Here is a 12646-nt window from a genome sequence, read left to right on the forward strand (position 1 = left end):
GCTACAGTATATGCAATTTCTTCCACTTTTTGAGTGACACAAAGATGCTTATCTAAATGGTGGAAATGCAACAGCTGTTAATCAGGCTCACTTTGACTTTACATAGTGCACCAAGAGATAGTTTCTCGCTTACGGCCACACCGGCCTGAGTACCTGATCTCGTCCGATCTCGGAAGCTAAGCAGGGTCGGGCCTGGTTAGTACTTGGATGGGAGACCGCCTGGGAATACCAGGTGCTGTAAGCTTTTTGTCACTGCCTTGTGGAATTTCAACTCTTTGTCCGTTTTTTCCCACAAGGCTGAAATATGTGCCCTCGCTTTGAAATAAGTAAGCAAGGTTAGTTTGTATTTCATCCAACAATCTGTGCTACAAATTATGGCTACAGTATATGCAATTTCATCCACTTTTTGAGATTGCCTTTCGCTTACGGCCACACCGGCCTGAGTACGCCTGATCTCGTCCGATCTCGGAAGCTAAGCAGGGTCGGGCCTGGTTAGTACTTGGATGGGAGACCGCCTGGGAATACCAGGTGCTGTAAGCTTTTTGTCACTGCCTTGTGGAATTTCAACTCTTTGTCCGTTTTTTCCCACAAGGCTGAAATATGTGCCCTCGCTTTGAAATAAGTAAGCAAGGTTAGTTTGTATTTCATCCAACAATCTGTGCTACAAATTATGGCTACAGTATATGCAATTTCATCCACTTTTTGAGATTGCCTTTCGCTTACGGCCACACCGGCCTGAGTACGCCTGATCTCGTCCGATCTCGGAAGCTAAGCAGGGTCGGGCCTGGTTAGTACTTGGATGGGAGACCGCCTGGGAATACCAGGTGCTGTAAGCTTTTTGTCACTGCCTTGTGGAATTTCAACTCTTTGTCCGTTTTTTCCCACAAGGCTGAAATATGTGCCCTCGCTTTGAAATAAGTAAGCAAGGTTAGTTTGTATTTCATCCAACAATCTGTGCTACAAATTATGGCTACAGTATATGCAATTTCTTCCACTTTTTGAGTGACACAAAGATGCTTATCTAAATGGTGGAAATGCAACAGCTGTTAATCAGGCTCACTTTGACTTTACATAGTGCACCAAGAGATAGTTTCTCGCTTACGGCCACACCGGCCTGAGTACGCCTGATCTCGTCCGATCTCGGAAGCTAAGCAGGGTCGGGCCTGGTTAGTACTTGGATGGGAGACCGCCTGGGAATACCAGGTGCTGTAAGCTTTTTGTCACTGCCTTGTGGAATTTCAACTCTTTGTCCGTTTTTTCCCACAAGGCTGAAATATGTGCCCTCGCTTTGAAATAAGTAAGCAAGGTTAGTTTGTATTTCATCCAACAATCTGTGCTACAAATTATGGCTACAGTATATGCAATTTCATCCACTTTTTGAGATTGCCTTTCGCTTACGGCCACACCGGCCTGAGTACGCCTGATCTCGTCCGATCTCGGAAGCTAAGCAGGGTCGGGCCTGGTTAGTACTTGGATGGGAGACCGCCTGGGAATACCAGGTGCTGTAAGCTTTTTGTCACTGCCTTGTGGAATTTCAACTCTTTGTCCGTTTTTTCCCACAAGGCTGAAATATGTGCCCTCGCTTTGAAATAAGTAAGCAAGGTTAGTTTGTATTTCATCCAACAATCTGTGCTACAAATTATGGCTACAGTATATGCAATTTCTTCCACTTTTTGAGTGACACAAGATGCTTATCTAAATGGTGGAAATGCAACAGCTGTTAATCAGGCTCACTTTGACTTTACATAGTGCACCAAGAGATAGTTTCTCGCTTACGGCCACACCGGCCTGAGTACGCCTGATCTCGTCCGATCTCGGAAGCTAAGCAGGGTCGGGCCTGGTTAGTACTTGGATGGGAGACCGCCTGGGAATACCAGGTGCTGTAAGCTTTTTGTCACTGCCTTGTGGAATTTCAACTCTTTGTCCGTTTTTTCCCACAAGGCTGAAATATGTGCCCTCGCTTTGAAATAAGTAAGCAAGGTTAGTTTGTATTTCATCCAACAATCTGTGCTACAAATTATGGCTACAGTATATGCAATTTCTTCCACTTTTTGAGTGACACAAAGATGCTTATCTAAATGGTGGAAATGCAACAGCTGTTAATCAGGCTCACTTTGACTTTACATAGTGCACCAAGAGATAGTTTCTCGCTTACGGCCACACCGGCCTGAGTACGCCTGATCTCGTCCGATCTCGGAAGCTAAGCAGGGTCGGGCCTGGTTAGTACTTGGATGGGAGACCGCCTGGGAATACCAGGTGCTGTAAGCTTTTTGTCACTGCCTTGTGGAATTTCAACTCTTTGTCCGTTTTTTCCCACAAGGCTGAAATATGTGCCCTCGCTTTGAAATAAGTAAGCAAGGTTAGTTTGTATTTCATCCAACAATCTGTGCTACAAATTATGGCTACAGTATATGCAATTTCTTCCACTTTTTGAGTGACACAAAGATGCTTATCTAAATGGTGGAAATGCAACAGCTGTTAATCAGGCTCACTTTGACTTTACATAGTGCACCAAGAGATAGTTTCTCGCTTACGGCCACACCGGCCTGAGTACGCCTGATCTCGTCCGATCTCGGAAGCTAAGCAGGGTCGGGCCTGGTTAGTACTTGGATGGGAGACCGCCTGGGAATACCAGGTGCTGTAAGCTTTTTGTCACTGCCTTGTGGAATTTCAACTCTTTGTCCGTTTTTTCCCACAAGGCTGAAATATGTGCCCTCGCTTTGAAATAAGTAAGCAAGGTTAGTTTGTATTTCATCCAACAATCTGTGCTACAAATTATGGCTACAGTATATGCAATTTCATCCACTTTTTGAGATTGCCTTTCGCTTACGGCCACACCGGCCTGAGTACGCCTGATCTCGTCCGATCTCGGAAGCTAAGCAGGGTCGGGCCTGGTTAGTACTTGGATGGGAGACCGCCTGGGAATACCAGGTGCTGTAAGCTTTTTGTCACTGCCTTGTGGAATTTCAACTCTTTGTCCGTTTTTTCCCACAAGGCTGAAATATGTGCCCTCGCTTTGAAATAAGTAAGCAAGGTTAGTTTGTATTTCATCCAACAATCTGTGCTACAAATTATGGCTACAGTATATGCAATTTCTTCCACTTTTTGAGTGACACAAAGATGCTTATCTAAATGGTGGAAATGCAACAGCTGTTAATCAGGCTCACTTTGACTTTACATAGTGCACCAAGAGATAGTTTCTCGCTTACGGCCACACCGGCCTGAGTACGCCTGATCTCGTCCGATCTCGGAAGCTAAGCAGGGTCGGGCCTGGTTAGTACTTGGATGGGAGACCGCCTGGGAATACCAGGTGCTGTAAGCTTTTTGTCACTGCCTTGTGGAATTTCAACTCTTTGTCCGTTTTTTCCCACAAGGCTGAAATATGTGCCCTCGCTTTGAAATAAGTAAGCAAGGTTAGTTTGTATTTCATCCAACAATCTGTGCTACAAATTATGGCTACAGTATATGCAATTTCTTCCACTTTTTGACACAAAGATGCTTATCTTTGCAACAGCTGTTAATCAGGCTCACTTTGACTTTACATAGTGCACCAAGAGATAGTTTCTCGCTTACGCCACACCGGCCTGAGTACGCCTGATCTCGTCCGATCTCGGAAGCTAAGCAGGGTCGGGCCTGGTTAGTACTTGGATGGGAGACCGCCTGGGAATACCAGGTGCTGTAAGCTTTTTGTCACTGCCTTGTGGAATTTCAACTCTTTGTCCGTTTTTTCCCACAAGGCTGAAATATGTGCCCTCGCTTTGAAATAAGTAAGCAAGGTTAGTTTGTATTTCATCCAACAATCTGTGCTACAAATTATGGCTACAGTATATGCAATTTCTTCCACTTTTGAGTGACACAAAGATGCTTATCTAAATGGTGGAAATGCAACAGCTGTTAATCAGGCTCACTTTGACTTTACATAGTGCACCAAGAGATAGTTTCTCGCTTACGGCCACACCGGCCTGAGTACGCCTGATCTCGTCCGATCTCGGAAGCTAAGCAGGGTCGGGCCTGGTTAGTACTTGGATGGGAGACCGCCTGGGAATACCAGGTGCTGTAAGCTTTTTGTCACTGCCTTGTGGAATTTCAACTCTTTGTCCGTTTTTTCCCACAAGGCTGAAATATGTGCCCTCGCTTTGAAATAAGTAAGCAAGGTTAGTTTGTATTTCATCCAACAATCTGTGCTACAAATTATGGCTACAGTATATGCAATTTCATCCACTTTTTGAGATTGCCTTTCGCTTACGGCCACACCGGCCTGAGTACGCCTGATCTCGTCCGATCTCGGAAGCTAAGCAGGGTCGGGCCTGGTTAGTACTTGGATGGGAGACCGCCTGGGAATACCAGGTGCTGTAAGCTTTTTGTCACTGCCTTGTGGAATTTCAACTCTTTGTCCGTTTTTTCCCACAAGGCTGAAATATGTGCCCTCGCTTTGAAATAAGTAAGCAAGGTTAGTTTGTATTTCATCCAACAATCTGTGCTACAAATTATGGCTACAGTATATGCAATTTCTTCCACTTTTTGAGTGACACAAAGATGCTTATCTAAATGGTGGAAATGCAACAGCTGTTAATCAGGCTCACTTTGACTTTACATAGTGCACCAAGAGATAGTTTCTCGCTTACGGCCACACCGGCCTGAGTACGCCTGATCTCGTCCGATCTCGGAAGCTAAGCAGGGTCGGGCCTGGTTAGTACTTGGATGGGAGACCGCCTGGGAATACCAGGTGCTGTAAGCTTTTTGTCACTGCCTTGTGGAATTTCAACTCTTTGTCCGTTTTTTCCCACAAGGCTGAAATATGTGCCCTCGCTTTGAAATAAGTAAGCAAGGTTAGTTTGTATTTCATCCAACAATCTGTGCTACAAATTATGGCTACAGTATATGCAATTTCTTCCACTTTTTGAGTGACACAAAGATGCTTATCTAAATGGTGGAAATGCAACAGCTTAATCAGGCTCACTTTGACTTTACATAGTGCACCAAGAGATTTCTCGCTTACGGCCACACGGCCTGAGTACGCCTGATCTCGTCCGATCTCGGAAGCTAAGCAGGGTCGGGCCTGGTTAGTACTTGGATGGGAGACCGCCTGGGAATACCAGGTGCTGTAAGCTTTTTGTCACTGCCTTGTGGAATTTCAACTCTTTGTCCGTTTTTCCCACAAGGCTGAAATATGTGCCCTCGCTTTGAAATAAGTAAGCAAGGTTAGTTTGTATTTCATCCAACAATCTGTGCTACAAATTATGGCTACAGTATATGCAATTTCTTCCACTTTTTGAGTGACACAAAGATGCTTATCTAAATGGTGGAAATGCAACAGCTGTTAATCAGGCTCACTTTGACTTTACATAGTGCACCAAGAGATAGTTTCTCGCTTACGGCCACACCGGCCTGAGTACGCCTGATCTCGTCCGATCTCGGAAGCTAAGCAGGGTCGGGCCTGGTTAGTACTTGGATGGGAGACCGCCTGGGAATACCAGGTGCTGTAAGCTTTTTGTCACTGCCTTGTGGAATTTCAACTCTTTGTCCGTTTTTTCCCACAAGGCTGAAATATGTGCCCTCGCTTTGAAATAAGTAAGCAAGGTTAGTTTGTATTTCATCCAACAATCTGTGCTACAAATTATGGCTACAGTATATGCAATTTCATCCACTTTTTGAGATTGCCTTTCGCTTACGGCCACACCGGCCTGAGTACGCCTGATCTCGTCCGATCTCGGAAGCTAAGCAGGGTCGGGCCTGGTTAGTACTTGGATGGGAGACCGCCTGGGAATACCAGGTGCTGTAAGCTTTTTGTCACTGCCTTGTGGAATTTCAACTCTTTGTCCGTTTTTTCCCACAAGGCTGAAATATGTGCCCTCGCTTTGAAATAAGTAAGCAAGGTTAGTTTGTATTTCATCCAACAATCTGTGCTACAAATTATGGCTACAGTATATGCAATTTCTTCCACTTTTTGAGTGACACAAAGATGCTTATCTAAATGGTGGAAATGCAACAGCTGTTAATCAGGCTCACTTTGACTTTACATAGTGCACCAAGAGATAGTTTCTCGCTTACGGCCACACCGGCCTGAGTACGCCTGATCTCGTCCGATCTCGGAAGCTAAGCAGGGTCGGGCCTGGTTAGTACTTGGATGGGAGACCGCCTGGGAATACCAGGTGCTGTAAGCTTTTTGTCACTGCCTTGTGGAATTTCAACTCTTTGTCCGTTTTTTCCCACAAGGCTGAAATATGTGCCCTCGCTTTGAAATAAGTAAGCAAGGTTAGTTTGTATTTCATCCAACAATCTGTGCTACAAATTATGGCTACAGTATATGCAATTTCTTCCACTTTTTGAGTGACACAAAGATGCTTATCTAAATGGTGGAAATGCAACAGCTGTTAATCAGGCTCACTTTGACTTTACATAGTGCACCAAGAGATAGTTTCTCGCTTACGGCCACACCGGCCTGAGTACGCCTGATCTCGTCCGATCTCGGAAGCTAAGCAGGGTCGGGCCTGGTTAGTACTTGGATGGGAGACCGCCTGGGAATACCAGGTGCTGTAAGCTTTTTGTCACTGCCTTGTGGAATTTCAACTCTTTGTCCGTTTTTTCCCACAAGGCTGAAATATGTGCCCTCGCTTTGAAATAAGTAAGCAAGGTTAGTTTGTATTTCATCCAACAATCTGTGCTACAAATTATGGCTACAGTATATGCAATTTCATCCACTTTTTGAGATTGCCTTTCGCTTACGGCCACACCGGCCTGAGTACGCCTGATCTCGTCCGATCTCGGAAGCTAAGCAGGGTCGGGCCTGGTTAGTACTTGGATGGGAGACCGCCTGGGAATACCAGGTGCTGTAAGCTTTTTGTCACTGCCTTGTGGAATTTCAACTCTTTGTCCGTTTTTTCCCACAAGGCTGAAATATGTGCCCTCGCTTTGAAATAAGTAAGCAAGGTTAGTTTGTATTTCATCCAACAATCTGTGCTACAAATTATGGCTACAGTATATGCAATTTCATCCACTTTTTGAGATTGCCTTTCGCTTACGGCCACACCGGCCTGAGTACGCCTGATCTCGTCCGATCTCGGAAGCTAAGCAGGGTCGGGCCTGGTTAGTACTTGGATGGGAGACCGCCTGGGAATACCAGGTGCTGTAAGCTTTTTGTCACTGCCTTGTGGAATTTCAACTCTTTGTCCGTTTTTTCCCACAAGGCTGAAATATGTGCCCTCGCTTTGAAATAAGTAAGCAAGGTTAGTTTGTATTTCATCCAACAATCTGTGCTACAAATTATGGCTACAGTATATGCAATTTCTTCCACTTTTTGAGTGACACAAAGATGCTTATCTAAATGGTGGAAATGCAACAGCTGTTAATCAGGCTCACTTTGACTTTACATAGTGCACCAAGAGATAGTTTCTCGCTTACGGCCACACCGGCCTGAGTACGCCTGATCTCGTCCGATCTCGGAAGCTAAGCAGGGTCGGGCCTGGTTAGTACTTGGATGGGAGACCGCCTGGGAATACCAGGTGCTGTAAGCTTTTTGTCACTGCCTTGTGGAATTTCAACTCTTTGTCCGTTTTTTCCCACAAGGCTGAAATATGTGCCCTCGCTTTGAAATAAGTAAGCAAGGTTAGTTTGTATTTCATCCAACAATCTGTGCTACAAATTATGGCTACAGTATATGCAATTTCATCCACTTTTTGAGATTGCCTTTCGCTTACGGCCACACCGGCCTGAGTACGCCTGATCTCGTCCGATCTCGGAAGCTAAGCAGGGTCGGGCCTGGTTAGTACTTGGATGGGAGACCGCCTGGGAATACCAGGTGCTGTAAGCTTTTTGTCACTGCCTTGTGGAATTTCAACTCTTTGTCCGTTTTTCCCACAAGGCTGAAATATGTGCCCTCGCTTTGAAATAAGTAAGCAAGGTTAGTTTGTATTTCATCCAACAATCTGTGCTACAAATTATGGCTACAGTATATGCAATTTCATCCACTTTTTGAGATTGCCTTTCGCTTACGGCCACACCGGCCTGAGTACGCCTGATCTCGTCCGATCTCGGAAGCTAAGCAGGGTCGGGCCTGGTTAGTACTTGGATGGGAGACCGCCTGGGAATACCAGGTGCTGTAAGCTTTTTGTCACTGCCTTGTGGAATTTCAACTCTTTGTCCGTTTTTTCCCACAAGGCTGAAATATGTGCCCTCGCTTTGAAATAAGTAAGCAAGGTTAGTTTGTATTTCATCCAACAATCTGTGCTACAAATTATGGCTACAGTATATGCAATTTCTTCCACTTTTTGAGTGACACAAAGATGCTTATCTAAATGGTGGAAATGCAACAGCTGTTAATCAGGCTCACTTTGACTTTACATAGTGCACCAAGAGATAGTTTCTCGCTTACGGCCACACCGGCCTGAGTACGCCTGATCTCGTCCGATCTCGGAAGCTAAGCAGGGTCGGGCCTGGTTAGTACTTGGATGGGAGACCGCCTGGGAATACCAGGTGCTGTAAGCTTTTTGTCACTGCCTTGTGGAATTTCAACTCTTTGTCCGTTTTTTCCCACAAGGCTGAAATATGTGCCCTCGCTTTGAAATAAGTAAGCAAGGTTAGTTTGTATTTCATCCAACAATCTGTGCTACAAATTATGGCTACAGTATATGCAATTTCATCCACTTTTTGAGATTGCCTTTCGCTTACGGCCACACCGGCCTGAGTACGCCTGATCTCGTCCGATCTCGGAAGCTAAGCAGGGTCGGGCCTGGTTAGTACTTGGATGGGAGACCGCCTGGGAATACCAGGTGCTGTAAGCTTTTTGTCACTGCCTTGTGGAATTTCAACTCTTTGTCCGTTTTTTCCCACAAGGCTGAAATATGTGCCCTCGCTTTGAAATAAGTAAGCAAGGTTAGTTTGTATTTCATCCAACAATCTGTGCTACAAATTATGGCTACAGTATATGCAATTTCTTCCACTTTTTGAGTGACACAAAGATGCTTATCTAAATGGTGGAAATGCAACAGCTGTTAATCAGGCTCACTTTGACTTTACATAGTGCACCAAGAGATAGTTTCTCGCTTACGGCCACACCGGCCTGAGTACGCCTGATCTCGTCCGATCTCGGAAGCTAAGCAGGGTCGGGCCTGGTTAGTACTTGGATGGGAGACCGCCTGGGAATACCAGGTGCTGTAAGCTTTTTGTCACTGCCTTGTGGAATTTCAACTCTTTGTCCGTTTTTTCCCACAAGGCTGAAATATGTGCCCTCGCTTTGAAATAAGTAAGCAAGGTTAGTTTGTATTTCATCCAACAATCTGTGCTACAAATTATGGCTACAGTATATGCAATTTCTTCCACTTTTTGAGTGACACAAAGATGCTTATCTAAATGGTGGAAATGCAACAGCTGTTAATCAGGCTCACTTTGACTTTACATAGTGCACCAAGAGATAGTTTCTCGCTTACGGCCACACCGGCCTGAGTACGCCTGATCTCGTCCGATCTCGGAAGCTAAGCAGGGTCGGGCCTGGTTAGTACTTGGATGGGAGACCGCCTGGGAATACCAGGTGCTGTAAGCTTTTTGTCACTGCCTTGTGGAATTTCAACTCTTTGTCCGTTTTTTCCCACAAGGCTGAAATATGTGCCCTCGCTTTGAAATAAGTAAGCAAGGTTAGTTTGTATTTCATCCAACAATCTGTGCTACAAATTATGGCTACAGTATATGCAATTTCATCCACTTTTTGAGATTGCCTTTCGCTTACGGCCACACCGGCCTGAGTACGCCTGATCTCGTCCGATCTCGGAAGCTAAGCAGGGTCGGGCCTGGTTAGTACTTGGATGGGAGACCGCCTGGGAATACCAGGTGCTGTAAGCTTTTTGTCACTGCCTTGTGGAATTTCAACTCTTTGTCCGTTTTTTCCCACAAGGCTGAAATATGTGCCCTCGCTTTGAAATAAGTAAGCAAGGTTAGTTTGTATTTCATCCAACAATCTGTGCTACAAATTATGGCTACAGTATATGCAATTTCTTCCACTTTTTGAGTGACACAAAGATGCTTATCTAAATGGTGGAAATGCAACAGCTGTTAATCAGGCTCACTTTGACTTTACATAGTGCACCAAGAGATAGTTTCTCGCTTACGGCCACACCGGCCTGAGTACGCCTGATCTCGTCCGATCTCGGAAGCTAAGCAGGGTCGGGCCTGGTTAGTACTTGGATGGGAGACCGCCTGGGAATACCAGGTGCTGTAAGCTTTTTGTCACTGCCTTGTGGAATTTCAACTCTTTGTCCGTTTTTTCCCACAAGGCTGAAATATGTGCCCTCGCTTTGAAATAAGTAAGCAAGGTTAGTTTGTATTTCATCCAACAATCTGTGCTACAAATTATGGCTACAGTATATGCAATTTCATCCACTTTTTGAGATTGCCTTTCGCTTACGGCCACACCGGCCTGAGTACGCCTGATCTCGTCCGATCTCGGAAGCTAAGCAGGGTCGGGCCTGGTTAGTACTTGGATGGGAGACCGCCTGGGAATACCAGGTGCTGTAAGCTTTTTGTCACTGCCTTGTGGAATTTCAACTCTTTGTCCGTTTTTTCCCACAAGGCTGAAATATGTGCCCTCGCTTTGAAATAAGTAAGCAAGGTTAGTTTGTATTTCATCCAACAATCTGTGCTACAAATTATGGCTACAGTATATGCAATTTCTTCCACTTTTTGAGTGACACAAAGATGCTTATCTAAATGGTGGAAATGCAACAGCTGTTAATCAGGCTCACTTTGACTTTACATAGTGCACCAAGAGATAGTTTCTCGCTTACGGCCACACCGGCCTGAGTACGCCTGATCTCGTCCGATCTCGGAAGCTAAGCAGGGTCGGGCCTGGTTAGTACTTGGATGGGAGACCGCCTGGGAATACCAGGTGCTGTAAGCTTTTTGTCACTGCCTTGTGGAATTTCAACTCTTTGTCCGTTTTTTCCCACAAGGCTGAAATATGTGCCCTCGCTTTGAAATAAGTAAGCAAGGTTAGTTTGTATTTCATCCAACAATCTGTGCTACAAATTATGGCTACAGTATATGCAATTTCTTCCACTTTTTGAGTGACACAAAGATGCTTATCTAAATGGTGGAAATGCAACAGCTGTTAATCAGGCTCACTTTGACTTTACATAGTGCACCAAGAGATAGTTTCTCGCTTACGGCCACACCGGCCTGAGTACGCCTGATCTCGTCCGATCTCGGAAGCTAAGCAGGGTCGGGCCTGGTTAGTACTTGGATGGGAGACCGCCTGGGAATACCAGGTGCTGTAAGCTTTTTGTCACTGCCTTGTGGAATTTCAACTCTTTGTCCGTTTTTTCCCACAAGGCTGAAATATGTGCCCTCGCTTTGAAATAAGTAAGCAAGGTTAGTTTGTATTTCATCCAACAATCTGTGCTACAAATTATGGCTACAGTATATGCAATTTCATCCACTTTTTGAGATTGCCTTTCGCTTACGGCCACACCGGCCTGAGTACGCCTGATCTCGTCCGATCTCGGAAGCTAAGCAGGGTCGGGCCTGGTTAGTACTTGGATGGGAGACCGCCTGGGAATACCAGGTGCTGTAAGCTTTTTGTCACTGCCTTGTGGAATTTCAACTCTTTGTCCGTTTTTTCCCACAAGGCTGAAATATGTGCCCTCGCTTTGAAATAAGTAAGCAAGGTTAGTTTGTATTTCATCCAACAATCTGTGCTACAAATTATGGCTACAGTATATGCAATTTCTTTTCCGCTGATCTCGTCCGATCTCGGAAGCTAAGCAGGGTCGGGCCTGGTTAGTACTTGGATGGGAGACCGCCTGGGAATACCAGGTGCTGTAAGCTTTTTGTCACTGCCTTGTGGAATTTCAACTCTTTGTCCGTTTTTTCCCACAAGGCTGAAATATGTGCCCTCGCTTTGAAATAAGTAAGCAAGGTTAGTTTGTATTTCATCCAACAATCTGTGCTACAAATTATGGCTACAGTATATGCAATTTCATCCACTTTTTGAGATTGCCTTTCGCTTACGGCCACACCGGCCTGAGTACGCCTGATCTCGTCCGATCTCGGAAGCTAAGCAGGGTCGGGCCTGGTTAGTACTTGGATGGGAGACCGCCTGGGAATACCAGGTGCTGTAAGCTTTTTGTCACTGCCTTGTGGAATTTCAACTCTTTGTCCGTTTTTTCCCACAAGGCTGAAATATGTGCCCTCGCTTTGAAATAAGTAAGCAAGGTTAGTTTGTATTTCATCCAACAATCTGTGCTACAAATTATGGCTACAGTATATGCAATTTCTTCCACTTTTTGAGTGACACAAAGATGCTTATCTAAATGGTGGAAATGCAACAGCTGTTAATCAGGCTCACTTTGACTTTACATAGTGCACCAAGAGATAGTTTCTCGCTTACGGCCACACCGGCCTGAGTACGCCTGATCTCGTCCGATCTCGGAAGCTAAGCAGGGTCGGGCCTGGTTAGTACTTGGATGGGAGACCGCCTGGGAATACCAGGTGCTGTAAGCTTTTTGTCACTGCCTTGTGGAATTTCAACTCTTTGTCCGTTTTTTCCCACAAGGCTGAAATATGTGCCCTCGCTTTGAAATAAGTAAGCAAGGTTAGTTTGTATTTCATCCAACAATCTGTGCTACAAATTATGGCTACAGTATATGCAATTTCATCC

At 45.2% G+C, this 12646-nt stretch overlaps 34 non-coding genes and 2 pseudogenes across 34 annotated transcripts; all 36 read left to right on the forward strand.

The window, feature by feature from the left end:
• The first annotated feature begins 127 nt into the window (after positions 1-127).
• LOC118954242 lies at positions 128-244 on the forward strand. The gene has a single exon (XR_005044427.1). It is a non-coding gene; the product is annotated as a 5S ribosomal RNA (ribosomal RNA).
• Positions 245-421: 177 nt separating this feature from the next.
• Positions 422-540, forward strand: LOC118954272. The gene has a single exon (XR_005044448.1). It is a non-coding gene; the product is annotated as a 5S ribosomal RNA (ribosomal RNA).
• Positions 541-717: 177 nt separating this feature from the next.
• Positions 718-836, forward strand: LOC118954283. The gene has a single exon (XR_005044449.1). It is a non-coding gene; the product is annotated as a 5S ribosomal RNA (ribosomal RNA).
• A 260-nt stretch (positions 837-1096) lies between these two features.
• On the forward strand, positions 1097-1215 carry LOC118954295. The gene has a single exon (XR_005044451.1). It is a non-coding gene; the product is annotated as a 5S ribosomal RNA (ribosomal RNA).
• Positions 1216-1392: 177 nt separating this feature from the next.
• On the forward strand, positions 1393-1511 carry LOC118954306. The gene has a single exon (XR_005044452.1). It is a non-coding gene; the product is annotated as a 5S ribosomal RNA (ribosomal RNA).
• Positions 1512-1770: 259 nt separating this feature from the next.
• On the forward strand, positions 1771-1889 carry LOC118954317. Its single transcript, XR_005044453.1, has one exon. It is a non-coding gene; the product is annotated as a 5S ribosomal RNA (ribosomal RNA).
• Positions 1890-2149: 260 nt separating this feature from the next.
• LOC118954326 lies at positions 2150-2268 on the forward strand. The gene has a single exon (XR_005044454.1). It is a non-coding gene; the product is annotated as a 5S ribosomal RNA (ribosomal RNA).
• Positions 2269-2528: 260 nt separating this feature from the next.
• Positions 2529-2647, forward strand: LOC118954327. The gene has a single exon (XR_005044455.1). It is a non-coding gene; the product is annotated as a 5S ribosomal RNA (ribosomal RNA).
• Positions 2648-2824: 177 nt separating this feature from the next.
• Positions 2825-2943, forward strand: LOC118954328. The gene has a single exon (XR_005044456.1). It is a non-coding gene; the product is annotated as a 5S ribosomal RNA (ribosomal RNA).
• Positions 2944-3203: 260 nt separating this feature from the next.
• Positions 3204-3322, forward strand: LOC118954329. The gene has a single exon (XR_005044457.1). It is a non-coding gene; the product is annotated as a 5S ribosomal RNA (ribosomal RNA).
• Positions 3323-3567: 245 nt separating this feature from the next.
• LOC118954281 lies at positions 3568-3685 on the forward strand (annotated as a pseudogene).
• Positions 3686-3944: 259 nt separating this feature from the next.
• On the forward strand, positions 3945-4063 carry LOC118954330. Its single transcript, XR_005044458.1, has one exon. It is a non-coding gene; the product is annotated as a 5S ribosomal RNA (ribosomal RNA).
• A 177-nt stretch (positions 4064-4240) lies between these two features.
• LOC118954331 lies at positions 4241-4359 on the forward strand. The gene has a single exon (XR_005044459.1). It is a non-coding gene; the product is annotated as a 5S ribosomal RNA (ribosomal RNA).
• Positions 4360-4619: 260 nt separating this feature from the next.
• Positions 4620-4738, forward strand: LOC118954332. Its single transcript, XR_005044460.1, has one exon. It is a non-coding gene; the product is annotated as a 5S ribosomal RNA (ribosomal RNA).
• A 255-nt stretch (positions 4739-4993) lies between these two features.
• LOC118954270 lies at positions 4994-5111 on the forward strand (annotated as a pseudogene).
• Positions 5112-5370: 259 nt separating this feature from the next.
• Positions 5371-5489, forward strand: LOC118954334. The gene has a single exon (XR_005044462.1). It is a non-coding gene; the product is annotated as a 5S ribosomal RNA (ribosomal RNA).
• Positions 5490-5666: 177 nt separating this feature from the next.
• Positions 5667-5785, forward strand: LOC118954335. Its single transcript, XR_005044463.1, has one exon. It is a non-coding gene; the product is annotated as a 5S ribosomal RNA (ribosomal RNA).
• Positions 5786-6045: 260 nt separating this feature from the next.
• On the forward strand, positions 6046-6164 carry LOC118954336. The gene has a single exon (XR_005044464.1). It is a non-coding gene; the product is annotated as a 5S ribosomal RNA (ribosomal RNA).
• A 260-nt stretch (positions 6165-6424) lies between these two features.
• Positions 6425-6543, forward strand: LOC118954337. Its single transcript, XR_005044465.1, has one exon. It is a non-coding gene; the product is annotated as a 5S ribosomal RNA (ribosomal RNA).
• A 177-nt stretch (positions 6544-6720) lies between these two features.
• Positions 6721-6839, forward strand: LOC118954338. Its single transcript, XR_005044466.1, has one exon. It is a non-coding gene; the product is annotated as a 5S ribosomal RNA (ribosomal RNA).
• Positions 6840-7016: 177 nt separating this feature from the next.
• Positions 7017-7135, forward strand: LOC118953957. The gene has a single exon (XR_005044141.1). It is a non-coding gene; the product is annotated as a 5S ribosomal RNA (ribosomal RNA).
• Positions 7136-7395: 260 nt separating this feature from the next.
• On the forward strand, positions 7396-7514 carry LOC118953958. Its single transcript, XR_005044142.1, has one exon. It is a non-coding gene; the product is annotated as a 5S ribosomal RNA (ribosomal RNA).
• A 177-nt stretch (positions 7515-7691) lies between these two features.
• Positions 7692-7810, forward strand: LOC118953959. The gene has a single exon (XR_005044143.1). It is a non-coding gene; the product is annotated as a 5S ribosomal RNA (ribosomal RNA).
• Positions 7811-7986: 176 nt separating this feature from the next.
• LOC118953960 lies at positions 7987-8105 on the forward strand. The gene has a single exon (XR_005044144.1). It is a non-coding gene; the product is annotated as a 5S ribosomal RNA (ribosomal RNA).
• A 260-nt stretch (positions 8106-8365) lies between these two features.
• LOC118953961 lies at positions 8366-8484 on the forward strand. Its single transcript, XR_005044145.1, has one exon. It is a non-coding gene; the product is annotated as a 5S ribosomal RNA (ribosomal RNA).
• A 177-nt stretch (positions 8485-8661) lies between these two features.
• LOC118953963 lies at positions 8662-8780 on the forward strand. The gene has a single exon (XR_005044147.1). It is a non-coding gene; the product is annotated as a 5S ribosomal RNA (ribosomal RNA).
• Positions 8781-9040: 260 nt separating this feature from the next.
• LOC118953964 lies at positions 9041-9159 on the forward strand. The gene has a single exon (XR_005044148.1). It is a non-coding gene; the product is annotated as a 5S ribosomal RNA (ribosomal RNA).
• A 260-nt stretch (positions 9160-9419) lies between these two features.
• Positions 9420-9538, forward strand: LOC118953965. The gene has a single exon (XR_005044149.1). It is a non-coding gene; the product is annotated as a 5S ribosomal RNA (ribosomal RNA).
• Positions 9539-9715: 177 nt separating this feature from the next.
• On the forward strand, positions 9716-9834 carry LOC118953966. Its single transcript, XR_005044150.1, has one exon. It is a non-coding gene; the product is annotated as a 5S ribosomal RNA (ribosomal RNA).
• Positions 9835-10094: 260 nt separating this feature from the next.
• Positions 10095-10213, forward strand: LOC118953967. The gene has a single exon (XR_005044151.1). It is a non-coding gene; the product is annotated as a 5S ribosomal RNA (ribosomal RNA).
• Positions 10214-10390: 177 nt separating this feature from the next.
• Positions 10391-10509, forward strand: LOC118953968. The gene has a single exon (XR_005044152.1). It is a non-coding gene; the product is annotated as a 5S ribosomal RNA (ribosomal RNA).
• A 260-nt stretch (positions 10510-10769) lies between these two features.
• Positions 10770-10888, forward strand: LOC118953969. Its single transcript, XR_005044153.1, has one exon. It is a non-coding gene; the product is annotated as a 5S ribosomal RNA (ribosomal RNA).
• Positions 10889-11148: 260 nt separating this feature from the next.
• LOC118953970 lies at positions 11149-11267 on the forward strand. Its single transcript, XR_005044154.1, has one exon. It is a non-coding gene; the product is annotated as a 5S ribosomal RNA (ribosomal RNA).
• A 177-nt stretch (positions 11268-11444) lies between these two features.
• Positions 11445-11563, forward strand: LOC118953971. The gene has a single exon (XR_005044155.1). It is a non-coding gene; the product is annotated as a 5S ribosomal RNA (ribosomal RNA).
• A 428-nt stretch (positions 11564-11991) lies between these two features.
• Positions 11992-12110, forward strand: LOC118953972. Its single transcript, XR_005044156.1, has one exon. It is a non-coding gene; the product is annotated as a 5S ribosomal RNA (ribosomal RNA).
• A 260-nt stretch (positions 12111-12370) lies between these two features.
• On the forward strand, positions 12371-12489 carry LOC118953974. The gene has a single exon (XR_005044158.1). It is a non-coding gene; the product is annotated as a 5S ribosomal RNA (ribosomal RNA).
• Positions 12490-12646: the final 157 nt, after the last annotated feature.

The sequence above is a fragment of the Oncorhynchus mykiss genome, unplaced genomic scaffold (assembly GCF_013265735.2).
Source record: "Oncorhynchus mykiss isolate Arlee unplaced genomic scaffold, USDA_OmykA_1.1 un_scaffold_379, whole genome shotgun sequence".
Classification (NCBI taxonomy): domain Eukaryota; kingdom Metazoa; phylum Chordata; class Actinopteri; order Salmoniformes; family Salmonidae; genus Oncorhynchus; species Oncorhynchus mykiss.